The sequence below is a fragment of the Columba livia genome, chromosome 8 (genome assembly GCF_036013475.1).
Source record: "Columba livia isolate bColLiv1 breed racing homer chromosome 8, bColLiv1.pat.W.v2, whole genome shotgun sequence".
Classification (NCBI taxonomy): domain Eukaryota; kingdom Metazoa; phylum Chordata; class Aves; order Columbiformes; family Columbidae; genus Columba; species Columba livia.
The window spans coordinates 33095586-33116347 of NC_088609.1; the positions used below are offsets into that span (position 1 = coordinate 33095586).

At 38.4% G+C, this 20762-nt stretch overlaps 1 long non-coding RNA gene across 18 annotated transcripts in view; it reads left to right on the forward strand.

The window, feature by feature from the left end:
- The window catches only part of LOC110363014 (uncharacterized), a 35259-nt gene that overhangs the window by 6566 nt on the left and 7931 nt on the right, over positions 1-20762 (forward strand). For 13 of the 18 annotated variants that reach the window (XR_010474418.1, XR_010474423.1, XR_010474420.1 and 10 more), the window contains one exon: positions 393-13758. This is a non-coding gene — a long non-coding RNA (uncharacterized LOC110363014). Of the gene's footprint in view, positions 1-392; positions 13759-20762 lie in introns of those variants that run through there. The other 5 variants (XR_002420821.2, XR_010474429.1, XR_010474417.1 and 2 more) reach the window with 5 other exon arrangements.

The window sequence follows — 20762 nt, forward strand, 5'->3', positions numbered from 1 at the left end:
ATTTGAAAATAACCTTTGTTATTATGTGTCATTACCTCCTAAGAATCAAAATACGTGGGCCACTAATGATAATGAACAAGAACAATACAGTTTCTTGAACAGTCTGTTCAATGCATTTCCAGTCTCCAGCATGCTCTTAAAATACAACAATATTACAAGCATTTACCATTTGTCTGGGCCATGGAGCTAATAAGATAGAAAAAACATGAAGAATTTGAATGGATGAACTCTATTTGCCTGATTTTCAACTGAAACAAAATTATATGAAAAATAAGATATATATGTATAAAGTTGTGGGTTTGTTTTTTTTTTGTTTTGTTTTGTTTTTTTTTTTTATATATATATATATATATTTATTTATTTATTTTTATTTTGGTTTTGTTTTTTTTCAGTTCTTGACTTGCAACGGCCTGGGTTGGGTCATTGAGGCACACAACAGGTAGGTGTTCTTGTGCTCTTGTTGGCAGCAGCTGTCACCCTTGTCACAGTTCTACTTCTTCCCGATTTGTGGGGGACTGATACTAGGAAGATGTCAGGTTCTCGTCTCAGTCACAAAGGAAAGGAGGCTGAAAAAAAGATTTCTCTCACATCATTTGTTTGATTATGTTCTCCATTCTTCAAAGCAGTGGAGCACAAAGCCCAAATGTGTTTTATGAAGCACTCTGGAATCTGCTTGGCTTTAGGCATGAGCTTAAAAACTTCAGCAAACAATAATGGCTTTATGTCTTTGATTAGTCTCTAGCATGTGTTGTACTGAATCACATGGCAGCAGTAATTTATATATTTAAGGTGGTGTAAATGTCTTTACCAGAAAGCCATGTTCTCAGTTGCATTTCTTTAAATGACATTGGAGGGAAATAAATAAAATTTTAGTACCTGATTTAAAAAAAATGTGCATTCAGTTTTGAGTTAGTTGTCTTCACTTTGCTCAGCCTTAGAAATAAGATTCCCTTTTTGCCAGAAATCTCTGACAGAGCAAAACACTAAGTCATGCTCCTATTTTGAACATTAGGAGATCAGACATCTGTTTCCTTTTTTTATTCAGGTAAAGACAGGAAAAGCAACACTAACAAAATGTATTAACACAGGATAATCTCAATGTCCCCATTACTTGTGCACTTCACATAGCTAGGTAAAAAAAAAAAAAAAAAAACGAAAAAACAAACCCACAACAAAACAACCCTAAAATACCATTCTCATTGAGCAGTGTTTGGACTGTCTAGAGACAATAGAATGTCTTCTCAACCATCTGCTGGAACTTACTGGACAATTCTTTGTGAGTATATAAAGTAATTGGCAGTTGCTTTTTTGAGACAAATAAGCGCTGTTGGAGTCTGAATAAATCATACACCTGAAAGCTGATGTGTATATGAATCCAAATGTGATTGTTATGGAGATAACCAATCTGTATCTTACAACTGTACATTACAGTTAATATTCCAATCATTGTATAGTGTTAAGAAATAACCATAGCATTATTTTTTTTTCAAATCCAGTAGTCATCACAATTGTCAGTGCAAAAAAGTGCATAAATAAGCAAAAATAAAAATGCAGTTACAAGTAGATGAGGAAAACATTTATAATTTCTCTGATTTCCAAATGAGTAAAACAATTTTCTCCGTATAATTAAAAATGAGAAAGCAAGGACAAGAATATTGAAGTTGTTCTACTAAAAAAATATTCTCTCAGCTTGTGTGGTGCCATATTTCAGATTTGTCACCAAAACAATGTCAATAAGACACCGAAGCTGTAGCTATTGCTAGGGTTGGTAGGCTGGGAGTGAGCAAGATTTTGGGAGGGGACACATCCAGGCCAGCTGACCTGAATTGGCTAAAGGGATATTCTGTAACCTATGATGTCATGCTCTCTACAGCTGCCTGAAAGGAGGTTGTAGCGTGGAGGGTGTTGGTCTCTTCTCCCAAGGAACAAGCACCAGGAACAGAGGAAACGGCCTCAAGTTGCGCCAGGGGAGGTTGAGGTTGGATCTGGGGAACAATTTCTTCCCCAAAGGGCTGTTGGGCATTGGAACAGGCTGCCCAGGGCAGTGCTGGAGTCACCATCCCTGGAGGGTTGGACAGATGGAGATGAGGTTCTCAGGACATGGGGCAGTGCCAGGTCTGGGTTATGGTTGGACTCAACAATCCTGAGGGGCTCTTCCAACCAGAATGTTTCTATGATTCTATTCTCGGCAATAAAACTGGGGAGCTTAGTTTTTCCGAAGTAGCCCTTGCTCATAGACTGGACAGGCATCAGTGGGGGGTGAGATATTTCATTGGCATCATGTCATTTTTTTTGTTTATTTTGTTGATTTGTTTGTGTCTTTTTGTTTGGCGGTGTTTTTTGTTTGTTTGTTTGTTTGTTTGTTTTTTTGAGACTTATTGAGCTGGCTTTGTCTCAACCTGCAGGTTTTTCTCCCATTTGCACTTCCTATTCTCTTCCCCCATCCTGCTGTGGGGGAATGAGTGAGTGAATGAAGGACTGGGAGTGGGTTCAGCTGCCTCCCCAGTCCTTAACCCACCACAGCCTCCAAGGCCAGTTTTGGAAATAGAGAAGTTGGTCTGCCTCAGCAGCTGTGGAGTTTTGAAACAGAGAATGGTCTTGTCTGCCAAATACTACAGCTCCATCCAGTTTTCCTATTTCACTAATATCAAATTCTGTTAAATAAATGGCTATCTATAATCCTAAGAAATGTAAGAAATCACATGAAAATGAGAAAAAAAAACTTAAAAAATGTAGGAGGTCATTCTCATACAGATAATACTAACGGCTTTTGCTGCACTGTTTCATTCTCTAAGTAGCTGTCAATCACTGTCATGTTTCTCTGCTAGGTGAGTTTTCTCTGTTTGTATTTGTCCTTTCATTTGTTCACTTATTTCCTTGAGAACTGAACACAGTTTGTACTTTTCCTGCTACTCCACTTGTGGCTGAGAGTACACAAAAATAAGCTATTGACAGAACCACAGAGACTCTGATGGCCTCATTTTGCTTTGTGATTGTGCTGTAAAGTCTGTGTGGGATCAGTGAACCTAGTCAGGGTCAAGTAGAGCCCTTGCTGTAGGTGGATAATAATATTTACTGGTATTTGACATGTTAAGTGAAGCCGACGTATTACATAACGCAGATGAAGTTTTATTTGGGAACCTAAAAGTTGTAGTACAAGCCTGTGGGACCCCATGAATATACTATGTGGTGTGGATGTGGTTGTGCAACATCCAGCTCGCGTTGGCTGTAGATAGACTGTGACTTTGCCATCCACTTAGGCACACAGCTGGTAAGTATAACTGAAGGATCTTATCACTGCCTTAATCCTCCATCCACATTGATTGCTATCATGTCTCATGCTTACTTGTTACGCTTCCATCATAGCAAGGTAGGAACTTTTTTGGTTATAGGATTCTGGCTGTAAGTTGGCTCACATGATGCCTGCAGGGCTTCAATACTGCCTGGTAGTATCATGGCAGCATGGTAGGAGAGGAGATGCTGTTAATCTGTGGAGCACTATTACATTGTCATGTTTTGACCTGTGCTAGTAACACAACCACGATAGCTGCTCGCAAACCCTGTCCCCAAATAGGGGAAAAAATTGAAAGGGAAGGAAGGAACTTTAATTGAGATAAACACAGTTTAATAAAATAACAAAATACTAATACACTACTAGTAAATATAAACATATAATAGAAATAGTGTATAGAATAAAAGGCACTCAGTGCAGTTCCTCATGAATTCTGTCCATGTTGAGCAACCAGTCCCAGGAAGCAGCACCTGGTCCCGAACAGCTGATCATGGAGAGAGAAAGGAGGAAAAAGGCAGAAAGGCCCAGAGGCCTCTGCGAAATGGCAGGATGGCAAAGACCAAACTAAAGAAAGTCCCGAACAGAACTCCCACAGCTCTGACAAAAACAGCAAAGAAAGCGAAGCGAACATGAAAGCCACTTGAAGATCCCATCTCTCCTTAAATCAGAAGCATGACACTTATGGGCTGGAACACTCTCATGGGTCAGTCTGGGTGTCCGTCCATCTCTGTCCGTCCATCTCCTTCCTTGCTGCCTCACACCCGTGGGCAGATCTCAGAGTGTCCTTGCCTCTCAGACCAGAGCAATTAAAACATTCACTCTGTGCTGGGTGTTACCTCTTGTTCTCAAACTAAGGCCAAATAATGACCTTGTCAGCTATGAAAAAAAAAAAGATTTCTAACTGCATGAAGAAAATGAACTCATTTTCAGTCAAACCAGCACACACATAGAGATCAATTCTACCTGTTTACGACTTGGAAATTATTTTATGTGTTTTGTATTTAAAGAATTATTAAAACACGTGAAAACCAAGCTGGTGTGGCAACACATAATTTTCATAATCTCAGCAAAATAAGACTGTAAAATCATTCCTGATTTGCTTGCAAATTAGAAGTAATCCAAAGCATATAAGTTTTTAAACAGAACAATTTCTGTGGCAAATGTAGCTACTAGATCAGACACTAGATCATTTTGTTTGTCAGTTGATATTTAGGTTATTGAACACTTCTTTTTCTGAACCACATGGGACAGACACTTGTTGCTCAATCAGATCCACTGTACCCTGCCTTGCATATTACTGGCTAACTGAAGTAAGCCTGCTAACTAAAAATTTTACTCTGGACATAAAAAAATTTGCTCTCTTTCATCCTCACTTTCTATAGGCCAGTTTCTGATTGAATTTACCAGGCATTTCATTGACAACTTGCAATCAGCTTCAGTTGTAAATATATTTTAAGGACTGCATTTTAACTGCATATAATATAAAACCACCATAAAATTAAGAAAACACGTATATAAACTCAAATATTCCAGTTCTTCTAAAATGCCTCCTTCTTATAATAACAGGACACTTTTAGAAGCCCATGAAGAAAAGAACTCAGCAACATGCATTGATAGTCACCAGATCTCAGTTTTTTTTCAAATCTTAAATGTTTCCATAGAAATGGAAGATAAATGCCTTTCAAATATTTTTTTTAACATCCCATGTTTTCTGCACTACATTTCATTCTTCTCATCAGTTTGCATGTCAATGATCTTATTCTGCAAGGTACCCTATGCAACAGTTAATAAAAAGGTGTCTAATAAAGTAAAATTTTATGTTTGTCACAGGTAACTGTGGTTCATTTACAGTGGTTAAACAATTTCTCTTCCTGTAGGGTTATAAAGTTGGCACGCAACAAAGAAGAACTCTTCTACAAAGTTTGCCAATGTGTCTGCTGTTTATAAGAGTACTGGGAATATTTTCCATTCTGAAATCAACAATTGAAACAACGAAATAATTTTAAGTTACATTCTTTCTCAACATGCTCATTGCACAGTAATTACTGTATCATCACCTGCAACATCTTGCAGTGCTGAAAACTTAACACCATTATCCTAACAAGTTTTCTACAGGATTTTTCACTCAAGTCAGATAAAGGACATGCAGAGTGATCCTACTAGCTTGTTTCTGAAAATAACTTCAGCTGTAGCACTAGATTCTCATATTGCTCAGACACACTCCAGTATTTAAAGAATTCTCTCCTAAAACATGTCACTACAACGGCTGATGTCTCTGGCCAGTCTTAAATGCAGTCTTTGGTAACAGAAAACCTTTCCAGAAGGTAAGTATATAAACTTTCCCTCTCCTCAACTGTTACAAATATTTAAACTGCAGTTTCTAAGTAGCATGAGAAAAGTTTCTTTAAATGTTCTTTTGATAATGTATCATCATTAAACTAAGATTTCTGAGTACATTCACAATGACCTAACTCTTAAACCTTGAAGCTGGTAGAAATTGTACAGAAACCACGTAGAAAGTGTTCCATGTACTTCCTGTGATAGAAATTATTTGTACTTGTGGTGGGTTGACCTTGGCTGGCTGTCAGATGCCCACCCAAGCCACTCTTGCACTCTCCGCACCTCAACAAGACAGGCAGACAAAATAAGATGAGAAAGCTCACTGGGTGAGGTAAGAACAGGGAAATCACCAGTTACTGTCATGGACAAAGCTTACTCGACCTGGGGAAAACTCATTTCACAGAATCACAGAATGGTTGGGGTTAGAAGGGACCTCTGGAGATCATCTAGTCCAACCCACCTGCTAAAGCAGGTTAACCTAGAGTAGATTGCACAGGAATGTGTCCAGGTGGGTCTTGAATGTCTCCAGAGAAGGAGACTCCACAGCCTCTCTTGGTTTACTGTAAGTTAAAATAGAGTTGGGAAATTGGAAACAAAATATCACCTTCTCCCTCTGCCTTTCTTCAGACTCAGCTTCAGTCCATTACAGCTCCTCTACCTCCTCCCCAACCCTGGAGAGCACAGGAAGACTGGGAATGGTGGTTGTAGTCAGTTCATACAGCTCCTCTCTGCCAACCCTTCCTCCTCACACTTCTCACCTGCTCCAACATGGTCTCTACAGAGTGCAAGGGTACCTGCTCTGGCTCCTGGAACATCTGCTTCTTCACTGACCTTGGTGTCTGCAGGGCTCTTCCTCACAATTTTGTCTCTCACTCTTCTGCCTGTCTGGCATTTTTGCCCCCACTTAAGTACTTTTTCACAGAGGCACCACCAGCGTCACTGACAGGCAGCTTTGTCTATGCCTTTTATTTGAAGGAAAAGGGAGGAAGAAAGCAGAAGGGGAATTAACTTTCCAGAAGAACTTATAGCTGGATGAAGAGAGACCTTTGGTCAGTTTAGATTTTGAGTTTACCTGATGCTTCTCATAACATCTGTTGTCTTGAAGAGAAATGGATCCAGAAATATTCCTGAGTGCTTTCCTGAGCCATGGCCAAAACCTATACATAAATGAAAGAGAGTTTGTTCTAGTTTATTTTAAATATATTATTGGGGAAAAAAAATGGCAATCACATTCCATTAGTTATCAAGGTAGGCATTGAACTAAATACAAAGTCAAAAGAGGAGATGTCCTCTTGTTTGCATGCCAGCTTCTTCAGCTCTCACTAGAGGAGACAATAGAATTTTCACTAGGACTTTATCAGCTTTGTTAACTTACCTCTTTTCTGAAATTCTTATAAAACAAAGATCAGCATAAGAGTGTGAGATAATATCTGTCCTGTACCAAAGTACAGTGAAACTACAAGGAAATAACCAGGTGATTATTATAGAGCTAAATGACCAAATACTCAGAAGGCAGATACAGTAAAACTGTACAAATGTATTGCGGCATGCTATGCTGAAAAAAAAAGATAAAAACAGTCTCAAGTTTCTTTCCCCATCTGCTTTTGAGAGAGGGGCGTGCACCAGAGAGTACATGACATGAAAATCTAGTATTTTCTGTTTGTATGCAAATTGCAGCATTTTGGGTAGTTTGGGGGTCTGGGGGAGGTAGTAGTTAAGATTGTTTTAATTTCAGACTGGAGAGTAAATTCCACTCCCTCCTTAAAAAAACAAACAAAACCAACCAACCAAACAAACAAACCACAAAAAAACACAAACAAACAAACAAAAAACAAAACAAAACAAAACACAAACAAAACACAAACGAGCACACCAAAAACAAACAAACATTACCAACAAATAAAGATTTCAAAAGAGAGGAGAAAAATACAGAGCCTTGTACCCATACAGCAGACTATCTGCTTTGGTATACACTGGCAGTATGAAGTGAAAAATTATCTTTTGACCTCAGCATATTTCCTCCACAGTAAGGGGACTGTCTCTGAGGGGTTCAGAACCAACTTAATAGTGCTATATTAATTCACATTTTTCACATTTCATTTAAACATGTTATTGAATTATATTTAAGACAGCAGTTCTCAAATAATCTTTGTGGCTGGATTTGTAACAGCATTTGCAGTTACACTTCCAGAAACACAATTTCTAGTTTGGGAACTGGTCGTCTAAGGGAAATACCAGGTGATCTGTGTCTTGACACAGAGTTTAGACTCAGAAGAGCACAAGCTTGGTTTTGTAAGCCAGTTCTCAAAACCATGTGGTACTGCTTTGCTCCATTTGAGGGCCTGGGACCATAATTCTCTGTGGCAATCTGGATCTGAACAAAACCACAAAAATGGCAAATATTTCTGAGCTTCAAGTGTAGGCTCAAGATTTAGAGGTATAGTACACATTGCTTTCAGTTATATAGAGCAAAATCGTGTGGTGACTGAGAGATCATAGCCAGCAAAGGCATTAAACTGCTTTCCAACACCCCTTGAACGGTCATGGTTGGACTCATGGTTTGGAGACATCTGAATCCCAAACTAATGCCCTATTTAGGATTGGAAGGCCATATATCTATATCCATATCTATATTACCAAAAGGTGTAGTGCAAACAGAGAAGATTTGTAGAATGACAAAGTTAGTGTTAAGGACCTGAAAGCCTGATCGTGTGTGTTTCAGGAAGAGGTTACTTCAGACAGGCTAGAGCTGTGAACTGACTGTCTACTAACACTTACAGTGAGTCTCCTGGTTTAATTTTATTAACAAGGGTTCCAGTCTGGGAGGTCCAAGATTGCTCCATGATGAAAGCCAAAGTACAGCAAGTGACAATGACGACCAGATTGATTTTAAAAGCACACTCCTGTTTTGAATTCAAATGCTAATCCCTTATTTTATTTAGTTAAAGCATAAAAAGCAGTTAGGTCACTTGCTCACTGAATCTACATGTTGGCAAAATTGATATGACCTGAGAACACTAGACCATCAGAAATTCCAGCCCTGGAAGGTACAGTAAGCACATACTGATCAGAGAAACCTAACCCCTGAAACACTGAAAAGTTCAAAAATGCCACCAACCACCACAAATCTTGCATTATTCTCTCCCTTATTTTTGGTTTTCTAAACTTATGCTATGTTTGGGGTTTTGTTTGTTTGTTTGTTTGTGGTTTTCTTTTGTTTCATTTTGCCTTTTCTTTCTCTAGGGACAATAATGCATGTTTGTCAGAATAGCTTTAAGTGTATATTATTATTTAGAAAATATTTTCTCAATGCACTGTATATGTAAGAGTTGTATATTGACAGACGTATCCCAGAGTTTGCTGTCAGTCTTGTCTGTGCTTGATTTACCTCTGGCTTTTTCACAATCCATTGTAATGTCATTATCACCCTCCCTTATTCTATGGCAGTTGGAATTCAGTCTGTTTTCAGAATACATGTAGCAATTACCTTAGGACTATGAGTTTACCATACAGAAACTTCAATGGAGAAATGCACACCCTTAGGGACTTTGTAGGGGTTTTTTGGCAATGTGCTGAGGTGGTTTCTACAAAAATCCCCAGAACCTTAAAACTAGGCCAGTTTCATTAAGGGGTCGAGTAATACTGACGGGTTTCTAGTGGTTGGAAGCCATCTGATGCTCTGAGAGAACACTGCAGGTCACAGAAATGGTTCCTACATGTTCACCTACATTGTGTTTTCCAGAGTTATACTGAGTGTATATAATACACAATATACATGAAAATCCTTGGAGTGAGAAACCTGTCAGTCAAATTGTCATCATTTTTGTTCTTTATTCTGCTTTTTGTTGGTTTTGCACTAGATTGGAGTAAACATGATGCAGAAAGCAGCCTCCTTCAGGAACAAGCTTTGTTCTGTTCGAATCTCCATTTCAATGATATTCCAGAAAATGATGTCTTGTTTACCTATCTCTGGATTCTCTAAGTGCCTCATTTGCACTGTCAAAAATTGACCTTTCATGAGCGTACAGTCCATGGCTTTGATCTAGAGCTTCCTTGAAGTCCCAGCTTTTATTATAATGTGCTATTATTTTGAGGTTTCCCAATTCGGAGTATCTGATACTACAAGTAGCCAATGTAAACTAGAAAAAGTTCATGACAATGACATTCTATAGCATGACACTCAACTGGTATGTGAGCTAATGGAACGTGTCATGAAGACATGTGCATAGTCATTGTGACAGTGCTTGTGTTGGCTTCCTAGATTGTGGGAAACAAGTTGGTACAGTTTGCACTCCCTTTCTCAGACCTGAGTCAATTATATCCAGGTTCATTCTGACAGGATTTAACAAAATAGTTCCCTCTGCAAAGCAACAGGCAATGAACAGCAGTCAAGCATCATTGACAATCAGAAGTCTGGGGCTCTGGGAAAAAACAAACAAACAATCAAACAAGGAACAAATCAAAATGACAGGACAGAGTTACCATTACATTCATAATTTTTAAATAAATGTGTTATCCAAATATTTTATTTTTTTTTTATTTTTTTTTTTTTTTAACAGCAATGTTGTCTTTCTAGTCACAGAAATATTTCCTGGAAGTTATGGAAATGTTTTAAGCAATTCACTTCTCATCTCCATCCAGAAAGTATTTGATCATTAAGTAAGAGCATATAAGCATGCTGTTCCCCATTTTCTGCACCCTTTTGGTTTTGCTGTAGACAGTTTCATAGCCCAGGGTTTGGAACATGTGATGGAGCCTGTATGTTACATTACACTGAACTTCAATAAGGCTAAAACCACAGTGATGTTTGTAACACAAATATATTTTTCAACCTAGGTGGGTGGGTCAGTTTTGACATTACATTTTTTTTTCTCCTCTCTTTTGGTGTAGCTTGCCAAATAATATCCTCCAGTAATCTTATAGCTTTCCTTGTGCTGCCCTATAGGTGGCATCTGCCCATCCTGAACAAGCTTAGCATAGTTTTTGCCAAGTTTCTTGTCCAAACATTTCTGCCACAAGTAGGTTGCTCATTAAGATTAGTTGCTTTGGGGAAAATGAGACAGGAGAAGAGAAACTGAGGCTTCTTTCAGGGAGCCAGCTGTATAGGAAATACTTACTATAAAAGAAAATAAGTAAAAAGTGTCACAAACAATAATAGTTGCTTTGCAATAGGTGTCTTGTTTCCATCTTCAGCAAAAGTGTAACTACTCAGATTTCCCTTCTGATTTGAGATACTTGTGCTACTTTTCTAAACCAGGTAGACCTGTATATACCTGTACAGACCTGTTAATACCTGTATTAACAGAATGAGAAAACAATAATTTAACTTACGGTGTAGTTTCTCAATGGAAGTACTAGAAACATAAGACAGACAAATTCTTTGTTCCAGGCACTACAGTTAGATATTTGACTCACACAACTCTGTATTTACTTGACTTTTCTTTCATAGTAGTTGCTTTAGAATTAATGGGGCCTCTTCATGGTATCAAGGCTAAACTCTGAGTTTGTGTTGCAACCTTCTACTGGAGAAGAAGACTTGAGCTACTACCAGGAACATGTTTTTGCTGAGTACAATGGGCAAAGTCACCTAAGCTCTTATCTCTGCTCTCAACAGTTCCTCATAAAAAGAAGCTGTTATCTTATTTTAAAAATCCAATTTATTTGTAAACTGATAAAGAGTGCAAATTGTCATTTACAATGAAGAGTTTTGGAAGGAACTCAGGTTAACAGATTCTGTATTAGATGTCAATATTAAGGTCATCCAATAAACATGAATAGGTACGAACATTAATTTACAGGACATACATGTTACAGGAATGGTAGGAAAATAAATTTGAATGGTAAAAGCATCGCAACCACTCACTAAATCTGTAATTTGTCTACTTACATGAATTATTTTATACATTCAGCTGTCTCAAGAAATTAACAGAGGTTGTATTAGAAATTTGTCAGTTAAGCTGGCAGATTCAGTGGCTCATTAAATTCAGCCATGAGGAAGGAAGAAAATCCGAGAGCACCAGTTAAAATAGAAAGCCTTTGAAATGAATGTCTTATCTCCATCCACAGCAAAATTAGTCAAGGCTTTTCTCCTGAAAACAGGTTGATAAAACTGTAGTGGATACCACCCTGCACTGGTATCAGATACATATATCAGATATATATATCAGATACATCGGATATATTGGATTAGTTGACTTTGACAGAAGTACACAGATTAAACAAATAAGCATCTGGGCCACTTGAGGTACTGAAATTAAGATCTTGAGAAATACACCAACTTAAATTCACTAAACCATTTAGATTAGTATGGGATCAGTGTGCTGATCAGTATGACTAAAGCTCAGCTTTTCATAAAAACATTGTGAGTTGATACTAGATAGTTAGACTTATTTACGAGCTAGTAACCCAACAGATATGATTTTTACCATTCCCAATGGAAAAAAAAAATACTATTCCGAGTAAAAGCCTCAAGAAGATTCCAAGACTGAGGAGAATGAAACCTTCACCATATGCATCATAATCTTCCCAGAAAATACCCCAGTGATAATTGCACATGGTAAACCTCTCCTTCTCAAAACCTTGAGGAAGACCAGAAATGTCAGCCTTGGGCTACAGAGGAATGTTGGAAGGTAAACATAGGGCCAAGGCAAAGCAGTGGGTACTAGGAATGTCCGTTTCTGTATAATAATTTTCATTGCATTATTCATGAGGTTTTTCTGTAGCAAGTAGGTAACTTGGGCTATTAGGCGTTTAAAAGATTAATGTGACTAAAACCGGAACTCAGTGTTGCATATGCAGTTTTTCTTCATGCATACAATATTTTGATTGTCAAGATCTGAACATGCTTCCTAGGACTGCAGTTGGGGTGGAATCTTAGAGTGACTGAGGCCTCTGAAAAGGAGTACAGACCACTGCCCAGTCAATATGCATTTTTTATGTCCTGTCAGGTAATCCAACCAAGCCAAGCAACAGGAGCCGCTGCGATCAGGCTCATCATGCAAGACTAACCCCATGCTAGAAGGGACATCTTGATTCAAGGGTTACAGGGTCCAGATTAGACTTGTGTTTTCCAGGACTACATTATTCCAGGGGGCAATCCATAACCACAAAGTCTTCTGGCTGTTAAAGATATTTCTAGAGTGGGCGAGTTGAGCAGGTGGGACTCTTGTTTTGCACTTTGTACAACCATTAAACAGTGGAGTCACAAGGCTAGTGAACTTGGTGCTTTGGAAGGTGGTACCTTTTATTTTTATGAAGTTTTAGGTCAGTGACACGATACTTAATGCCTCAGCACTAGCCTCTTGCTTTTAGGTGAGGTACATTCTAATTACGTTTTTAGCCATTTTCCCAGACTTATGACAGCACTTCATATTCTTAAATGCAACAGCATTTGAGTGTGATCCATGATAACTACATGATTGTATGGCAAAATAAATAAGAGCTAGCTTCTCAGCATTGATATTAAAGCAGTATTTTTAAAGCAGTAGCTCAGAACACTACATCTTACAGTGGTGCTTCTTTAATGCTCTAGGCCACTACTGCAGAACAGTCTTATTTTTATAAGCTTGATGGAAAGATTAGGTGTCAAATTTAATAAACCTTTTGGCTCTTTTCTATTATTCTATGTCATGGGTAACCTCTGCTTTGAAGCAGGTGGCAACAATCCAAATATATAAAGTACCATATATTATTTGATATTATTTGCATTGATTGGCAGGTTTAAGACTAAGCTGTATTAATGAATTTCTGTGTATGTAATGTAAGTGGTTCAGACAGACTAGGGTAAAAATCTTATTAGTGAAGTATAAGGAAATCTGTATTTGGATGAACAAAAATTTCATTTCTTCTGCACTGAATGATTCTAAAAACTGGGTATGACTCCAGGTTTAAGGAAAACAATTCAAATATTTTTGTTAATAATCAAAAGTATTCAGTTGACCGACTAACCAATGCCTGTACATCTGTACATCAGTTACATGAGCCCTTTGTGTGATTACATTAAAACTGAGCTGCATAGGAATCTTTTGTCAGTAAGGTGATGCTAATTTTTGTAAAATATTTATTTATCCAAGACTGAAATGTCTCAGTGGGAATGTACTGCCTTTAACTAAACTTGCACAATGAAAGACCTTGGAGAGGATCCCTGTATGATTTCATGATCAGAGAATAATTAGTAACTTGGTATCCAGATAGTCATCAGGGCTATATGTAATTGTATTTAAGCCTGTAATCTTAATCAGGTATAACAGAGACATGGGTCTCATTTGCACTCTGTGTGATCAGATTACTAGTCTGTTAACTATTTACTTTTCTCTTTATTCCCCAAGATGTCTTTTGTTTTTCAGGGCATAGTGTTTCATGCATAGCTTGGAGAGTTATATAGGATAACTATTCAAAGGGAATTAATTACCTTGACATGGATGTGAAACTGAAATTGGTTCTGATGGTTTAAGTGAAATACAAAAGTATCATGTCATTTCTTGTGAATCTTAAAGAAAACATGATGATGCATTGAACAACTCTCCACAAGAGGCAACACTTGAGTCTTGCAGTACGCAGGCGTTGCTCTGAACCCTCAGACTCCCATGACTGACTTTGTTTTAACGAAAATAGCATGACCTGTTTGTAAACAGGCATGAATGAGTAGGAATAGGACACTGCAATATGCAGTGAAAGGACGAACTTCCTCGGGGTGAGAAATAAGTGGAAAGCTGAAAGACAAGCATATTGTCCAGGTAGTACATTAAAACAGTCCTTTGCATTTGGGCAGTTAGCTGTTTTTTGCTAATTAACTATTTGTTGAAATTAAAAATATCAGTCTTCCATAGTTCAAAATTTCTATGACTTGCTCAAACAAGGAATCATAATTGCCCCCTGGGGTTCCTGTCACTATCCTCAGTGTCCCTATTCACTGTCCTTTGCTTTATTTCAGGAATCAGAGGAATCACTTTCTCATGAAACAGAAATGAGCAAGTATTTTTGTTTCCTGGCAAAAACTTGAATAATACATTCCACTCATAAAGCCTCTATAGCCTGAGAGCTGAGCAAGGTCAGAAGACACTCAGACAGCAAATGTGCCTCTGACCCTGTTACTTATAATGATGTAATATTTATGTACAGCTTTTTCACTCTCAGTACATGTTTCATCCACCAAGATAAACTTTAATTTAAACTTGCCCATCTAACACTGTTGCCTACAGTATCACAGACTTCATTCTAGATAAGGTGACATTTTCTTACACATTAAAAAAAATTTAAAAAGTATAAAAAAACTGTGGTAATGGGGAGCAGATGGGGCTCGTTTGGACTAATGAGTTTCTGAAGAGGTTTTTTGCAAACAGAACAGTTTTTGTGACCTAAAAGCTCAGCCAATTCACATGCTGCTCCTAAATGGTTTGTTTTATTCCTTTGGAAAATTTCTTCTGGTACAGTTGGTGCTTCAGAAAGGGAGGTACAAATTAACACGCTGCCATTTAAACAAGAAGATTCACTTATTCTCCCTTTTTGTGCTGAAACTGCTCTTGCTTCCTGCCTAGCCCCACAGTCAGAGTGACTGAAACCACACTGACAACTAAATGAGTTTGGGAACTGGAATTCTGGAATTATTTTAGGCAGCCAAATAACAAACTGTCTCTTAGTTCCGTCATGGGCACAGTGGCTACAAAGCTGCTCACTGGGCTTTTTAACACAATATTCGGGGAGCTCCAGTTCAGAGCTCAGCTTGTACAGAGTATTACTTAAATCCAGGGTTGATATCCTTCTGTGTTAGAAAATATGTTGTGAGGAGAGGAACTAAGATGTTGTGATGGCTCCTGTGTATGGAAATATAATATATTAAACCATACAGGACACAGGATGCTATACTGGGCACAAACCCAGGCACTCCAGTGGGAATTCTTTGGAATATCCTGTCAAATAGTTTTTGGGCTTGTAAATACATTGGACTTCTGGCCTCTGGCACTACTTGGTCTAATAAGGCCCGTTATTAGCTATAAAATATCTATATTCTATATTACTGGATATAGAATACATTCCCAAACCTCTCTAGCCACTTGATTTCTGAGTCACCAGCTGGAGTGACTCATTGTATTTCACTGAATGAAAAAAAAAAGAGAGTGTAAAATGCAGCATTTGCAATTTTTCTTGCAGCCCTAAGGAAGCAACCATCCTCTGAAGCATCCCTATGCCATGGTCCAAAATTCAAGTCTGATTCAATAGGAGATGATTATCCTTTGTGTAAGGAAAAGTGGAGATGAAGACCAGAACCAAATGATGCAAATTTTACAGTACAAATAAGAATATTCATCTACAAAACAGAGCAGTAGCAAGACCTGAGAGTGATTAAAGATAATGCATTAGCCATCTGCACAATGTCTGGTAACAGCAAGAAGGTAAACAAAGTCTTGGCATGTCTTGGCATGTATTATTTCTCTAAAAGTGAGATGTATAAATCAGAACTTAAATACTCACATCTAGAGCAATAACAAAGCCTCATTTGAAATACTCTGAGCCTTTCTTTTTATGATATTCTATGAAACTGAAAAAGAACAAAAAAAAGCAACAGAAGGTACTTAGACTAACATTGAAAATGAAGGAGATGCCTCACAAGGAATGAGAAACCAGACTCTGTCAGTATGAACAAAAGAAACTGAGACCTTGGAGAAAAAACTAGGATCTAAAATCACTAAAAGGGAAATAAAAATGCCAGTGCAAGCCATTTAAATACAATAACAGTTAAATGAAAAACAATCATGTAAGAGTACAAACAAAGGTAGAGACTAGTAGCCTGAAATAATTTGGACAGAATTAGAACATGCACAAATATCTGTTACATGCTGCAAAATAAAAAGAGATTATGCATCAGCTCAAAGGGGTATTTAGCTAACTAATGATAGCTAGTTTGTGCCCATGAAAGGACTTTAGGAGAGTGTAAAGATTTATCTTCTAATCTTGCAGATAACCTATCCATGCTAAGAGGTTTAAAAAGTTATTGTTCTTCTCTGGAATGGATTTGATTTAATTCTGGAGATGCAAAGCATGCATGCGACATAATCTGAAGTCCAACAGTAAAACCCATCCCTAATAAAAATTTTAGGACTTGTTTTGAAATACACCATTGCTTGAAAACTGAATGAAGGGGACAGTGACGACAAGGGAAGAACAGTTGAATTTTATAAGGTGAGATACAAAAGGAAACTTCTCCTGGAACCTCTATGAAAAGGTTTATGACATAGAGATAATACCAAAGCAAAGCATCTCAATATTATAGAGACTACTTTTCTCTAGCTACTGCTGCACATAACAAGATGATCTTGATGAAGAAATCCACTTTTGCTTTAGGAGAGCTCAGAGTCACTAGAGATTTTGAGAGGGTAACAGGTGTAATCTGCCCTTACTTTTAAGAAGAATTAATTCCTAAATGGACTACTTTCTTAATTTTCTTCTCAGGTCTTAAAATTTCTAATCCAAGATCACCAACTAACAGGACAGAGGTTAAGGAAAGGGATGGAATAAAAGCTTCCCATTCTCAGCAATGAAGAGCACTTTGAGAAAAGGCAATGATAGATTGCTGTTTTCCTCTGGTAGAGTTTATCTGGAAAGAGCTGACTCACATCTTTGCAGCTCTGTTGACAAACTTTGCTGGGACATTAGAAAGGGATCTGGACAGAATGAGAGAAGCAGAAAGGCAGCACTTCCCTTTTTCTTTACGTAACAATTGTCCCTTTGAGTCATAGAATAATAGAATAGTTTGGGCTGAAAGGCCCTTCAAAGCTCCCCCAGTGCCCCCCCTGCCATGAGCAGGGACATCTTCACCAGCTCAGGTTGCTCAGGGCCCCGTCCAGCCTGGCCTGGGATGTCTCCAGGGATGGGGCATCCACCACCTCTCTGGCCAACCTGGGCCAGGGTTTCACTGCCCCCATTATAAAAAAGTTCTTCCTTTTGTCTAGCTTGGATGTCCTTTCTTCTAGTTTAAAACCATCATCCCTTGTTCTATTGCGACAGACCCTGCTCAAAAGTCTGTCCCCATCTTTCTTACCAGCCCCTTTTAAGTCCAGAAAGGCCTCAATAAGGTCTCCCCAGCGCCTTCTCCAGCTGAACACCCCAGCTCTCTCAGCCTGTCCTCCCAGCAGAGCTGTTTCAGCCTTGGATCATTTCTGTGGCTTCTGTGGCCCCTCTCCAGTAGCTCCATGTGTGTCCTGTGGTGAGGACCCAGAGCTGGACCAGCACTGCAGGGGGTCTCACCTGAGCGGAGCAGAAGAGCAGAATCTCCCCCAGACCTGCTGGCCATGTTCCTTTTGATGTAGCTCAAGACAGGGATGTCTTTCTGGGCTGCAAGTGCACATTGCCAGCTCATGTCCCATCTTTCATCCCCCAGCACTCCCAAGTCCTTCCCCACAGGGCTGCTCTCCGTTCCCCAGCCTGTATTAACACTGGGGATTGCCCCAACCCATTTGCAGGACCTTGCACTTGGCCTTCTTGAACCTCAGGAAGTTCACATGGACCCACTTCTTGACCTTGAGTCACTGGGTAGGACTGGCCCTCAAACCTCTATCCGTACAAAACACAACCCCCCATCTAGCAGCAAAGGAAGTGGCAGTTAAGACATGATTAAACTACATCTGCTGATTCTTGGCACCAGGGGGTACCATCACCCATCTTCAGATTTTACAGGTAAATTGATACTCTCTGGCCTTATCTTACCATCTTGCACATAAATTGTTATCTTCTGACTTTTGTCAAGTTCTGATTTATTCCTTTTTCTTGTATGCAAGCTTGAAATTCCTAAATATAGGCATAGACCACAAAAGACAGCTTTTGGTTAAGGCAGTGGGAAGCCTTGGCTTTGCTTGCAAGACTGTCCATGTAAATGGAAAAATAAAAGCTTAATATTTTGTTAGAGTTAAAAAATAAAGAAGTCAGTTAAGGGTGGAGGGGAGATTAGAAAGAAAAGGTGGAACTCCCGTAGACTATCTCTGATGATCTGTGACAGTTTGCCTTTGCAAAGGCGTTGGTGGGGGAAAGAAAAGTTGAGATTTTAAGATGAAAGCCATGATTAAATATTTTGGGCAATGTAACTGTAAAAAAAAAAATTGTATCTAAATTTGCAACTTGACAGACAAATCCAGGTCTTCTGGGATTTTAACATTCCTGTGCAGAACGCAGAACTCATTTTATTTCCACATATTAAATTTGTTGTTATGTCGATAGTGTTACACTTTCTACCAGAAAAAAAAATGTGATCAGCATCAATAACAAGAAGTACCATCTGCTACAAAAATGGAATGTACGCCATAAGATCATAAAGCAGTCTTTTAATAAGTGAGATCTGTTTATGTATCAATAGATGTTAATGTATGCTAACAGGGTGAGGGAGAGACACAGACCATGAAGACCGAAGTCTCAAGGTTCGCACTACTCACTGGTCAAAATTAAGACCCTCAGTTATCTACTATGCATACGAAATTTCTCCTCACTTCAAAGATGAAATTATGTTTCTACCTAAATCAATAGCAAATGTGTCCCTGCCAAAGATGTAGTGGCCACTGCCAAATAAATATTCAGCTGTTGCTGGGGAAGTCTTCCACTAAGTGTGTCATCTGTATTCCCACTCAGCAGTCAGAAGTAGCCTTATGGCTTATGTGTGTCGAACTGGAAGGCTGCAGAGGTTTGGAAAGGTTGTCACTAGAAATGTTCACTGCAGAGGTGTCCTGCCTCTGTCATCCTGAAGACTGCAACATACACAGAGCTAGGAGGCAAAGTAATGCTGCTTTCATTTGCTATATGTCCCACCAAGATGTAAAACTTGGCAGTGGGAAAACTGGAATAAGCAGAAAGAAAACATTTCTACTTTCAGCTGACAAAATCTGTGTTTGGGCAAAACATCGCATGTGTTAGCCTAAGTCGTTCAAATGCTGGTGCTTGGTCTTAATAACAGAAATTAGACTTCTGTAGTTGGCCAACTAAACAATAGATTTCAAGGGTTATGGCACTTCCTATCTTTGTCTTGGGCATGACATTACGAATGAAATAAAAGGGAATCTCTTGCCATTCTGTAGTCTTGGCTTAAATTGTGTAATTCCATTTTTACTTATTTCATTTCTCAAGCGATGAAGAACAGAGAATAAGAAGAGGTAGAGAAGGGAACAAATGTCCAATGCTTTTGTTGAACCCTTAGTATTCCATCATTAACCTACTATTAAAAAAAATAATGGATCATTGTATTATGAGTTTGGACCTTTCTGAGGGAGGGAGAGGATAGGGAGGGAAAAAAAATCTTTACCAACTCTGTAAAGAACAAAAAATTCAGGAAAGGTTTAGTGATGATTCAAAAGTAAATTTAATTCACTCCTTGTTGGTGTGAATTCAGTGAAGCCACAAGAGTTTGGGACTGAATTTTGCATAATATGTCTAAGGTTAATTTTCTTCAATATCGATAATTCTGAGATAAGGCACCTTAACTCTCGAAGGATTTTATGTGTTGCTGGGATTTTTAATGTGCTGGTTTTGTGGAATTTTAATGACAATAAAGTTACTTTTTTACAGAAAATTTAATATAAAGGTCAAGATTTTTATTTGTGTGTCTTCTTTTGCTTAACTTCCTGAGTTGAAAAACACAGTTTACAATTAAAAGGAAATTTTTAAAATTTATACTACTCTAAGCTTTAAGAAAACTATCTAGAAGGTTTTGCTTTTACTGACTCATAAGACTTGAACTTTTAAACATAGAAATGGAAACACAATCCTCCCATCAATGACAGAAAATGAGAGTACAACCAGATAATTAGATTCCCAGATGACCAGACAATATTTAAAGTTCCTTCCCTTCTGATTTTAAAGCAATTGTGACTCTCATCACAAAATGTGCTAAGGAGTATATAATACAAGAATGCCGTGTAGAGGACAACAATGAGGCAATTTTTAAACTTTTTTATTATCCACAAGGTATGCAGAGAAATGCAGTAACAATTATGGACCCGTTCTTATGCTGGGAGAGTTGGGGTTATTCAGCTGGGAGAAGAGGAGGCTCCAGGGAGACCTTATTGTGTCTTTTCAATATCTAAAGAGAGAGACTGAGAAAGACTTTTTACCAGGGCCTGTAGTGACAGGACTAGGGGAAACAGTTTCAAAT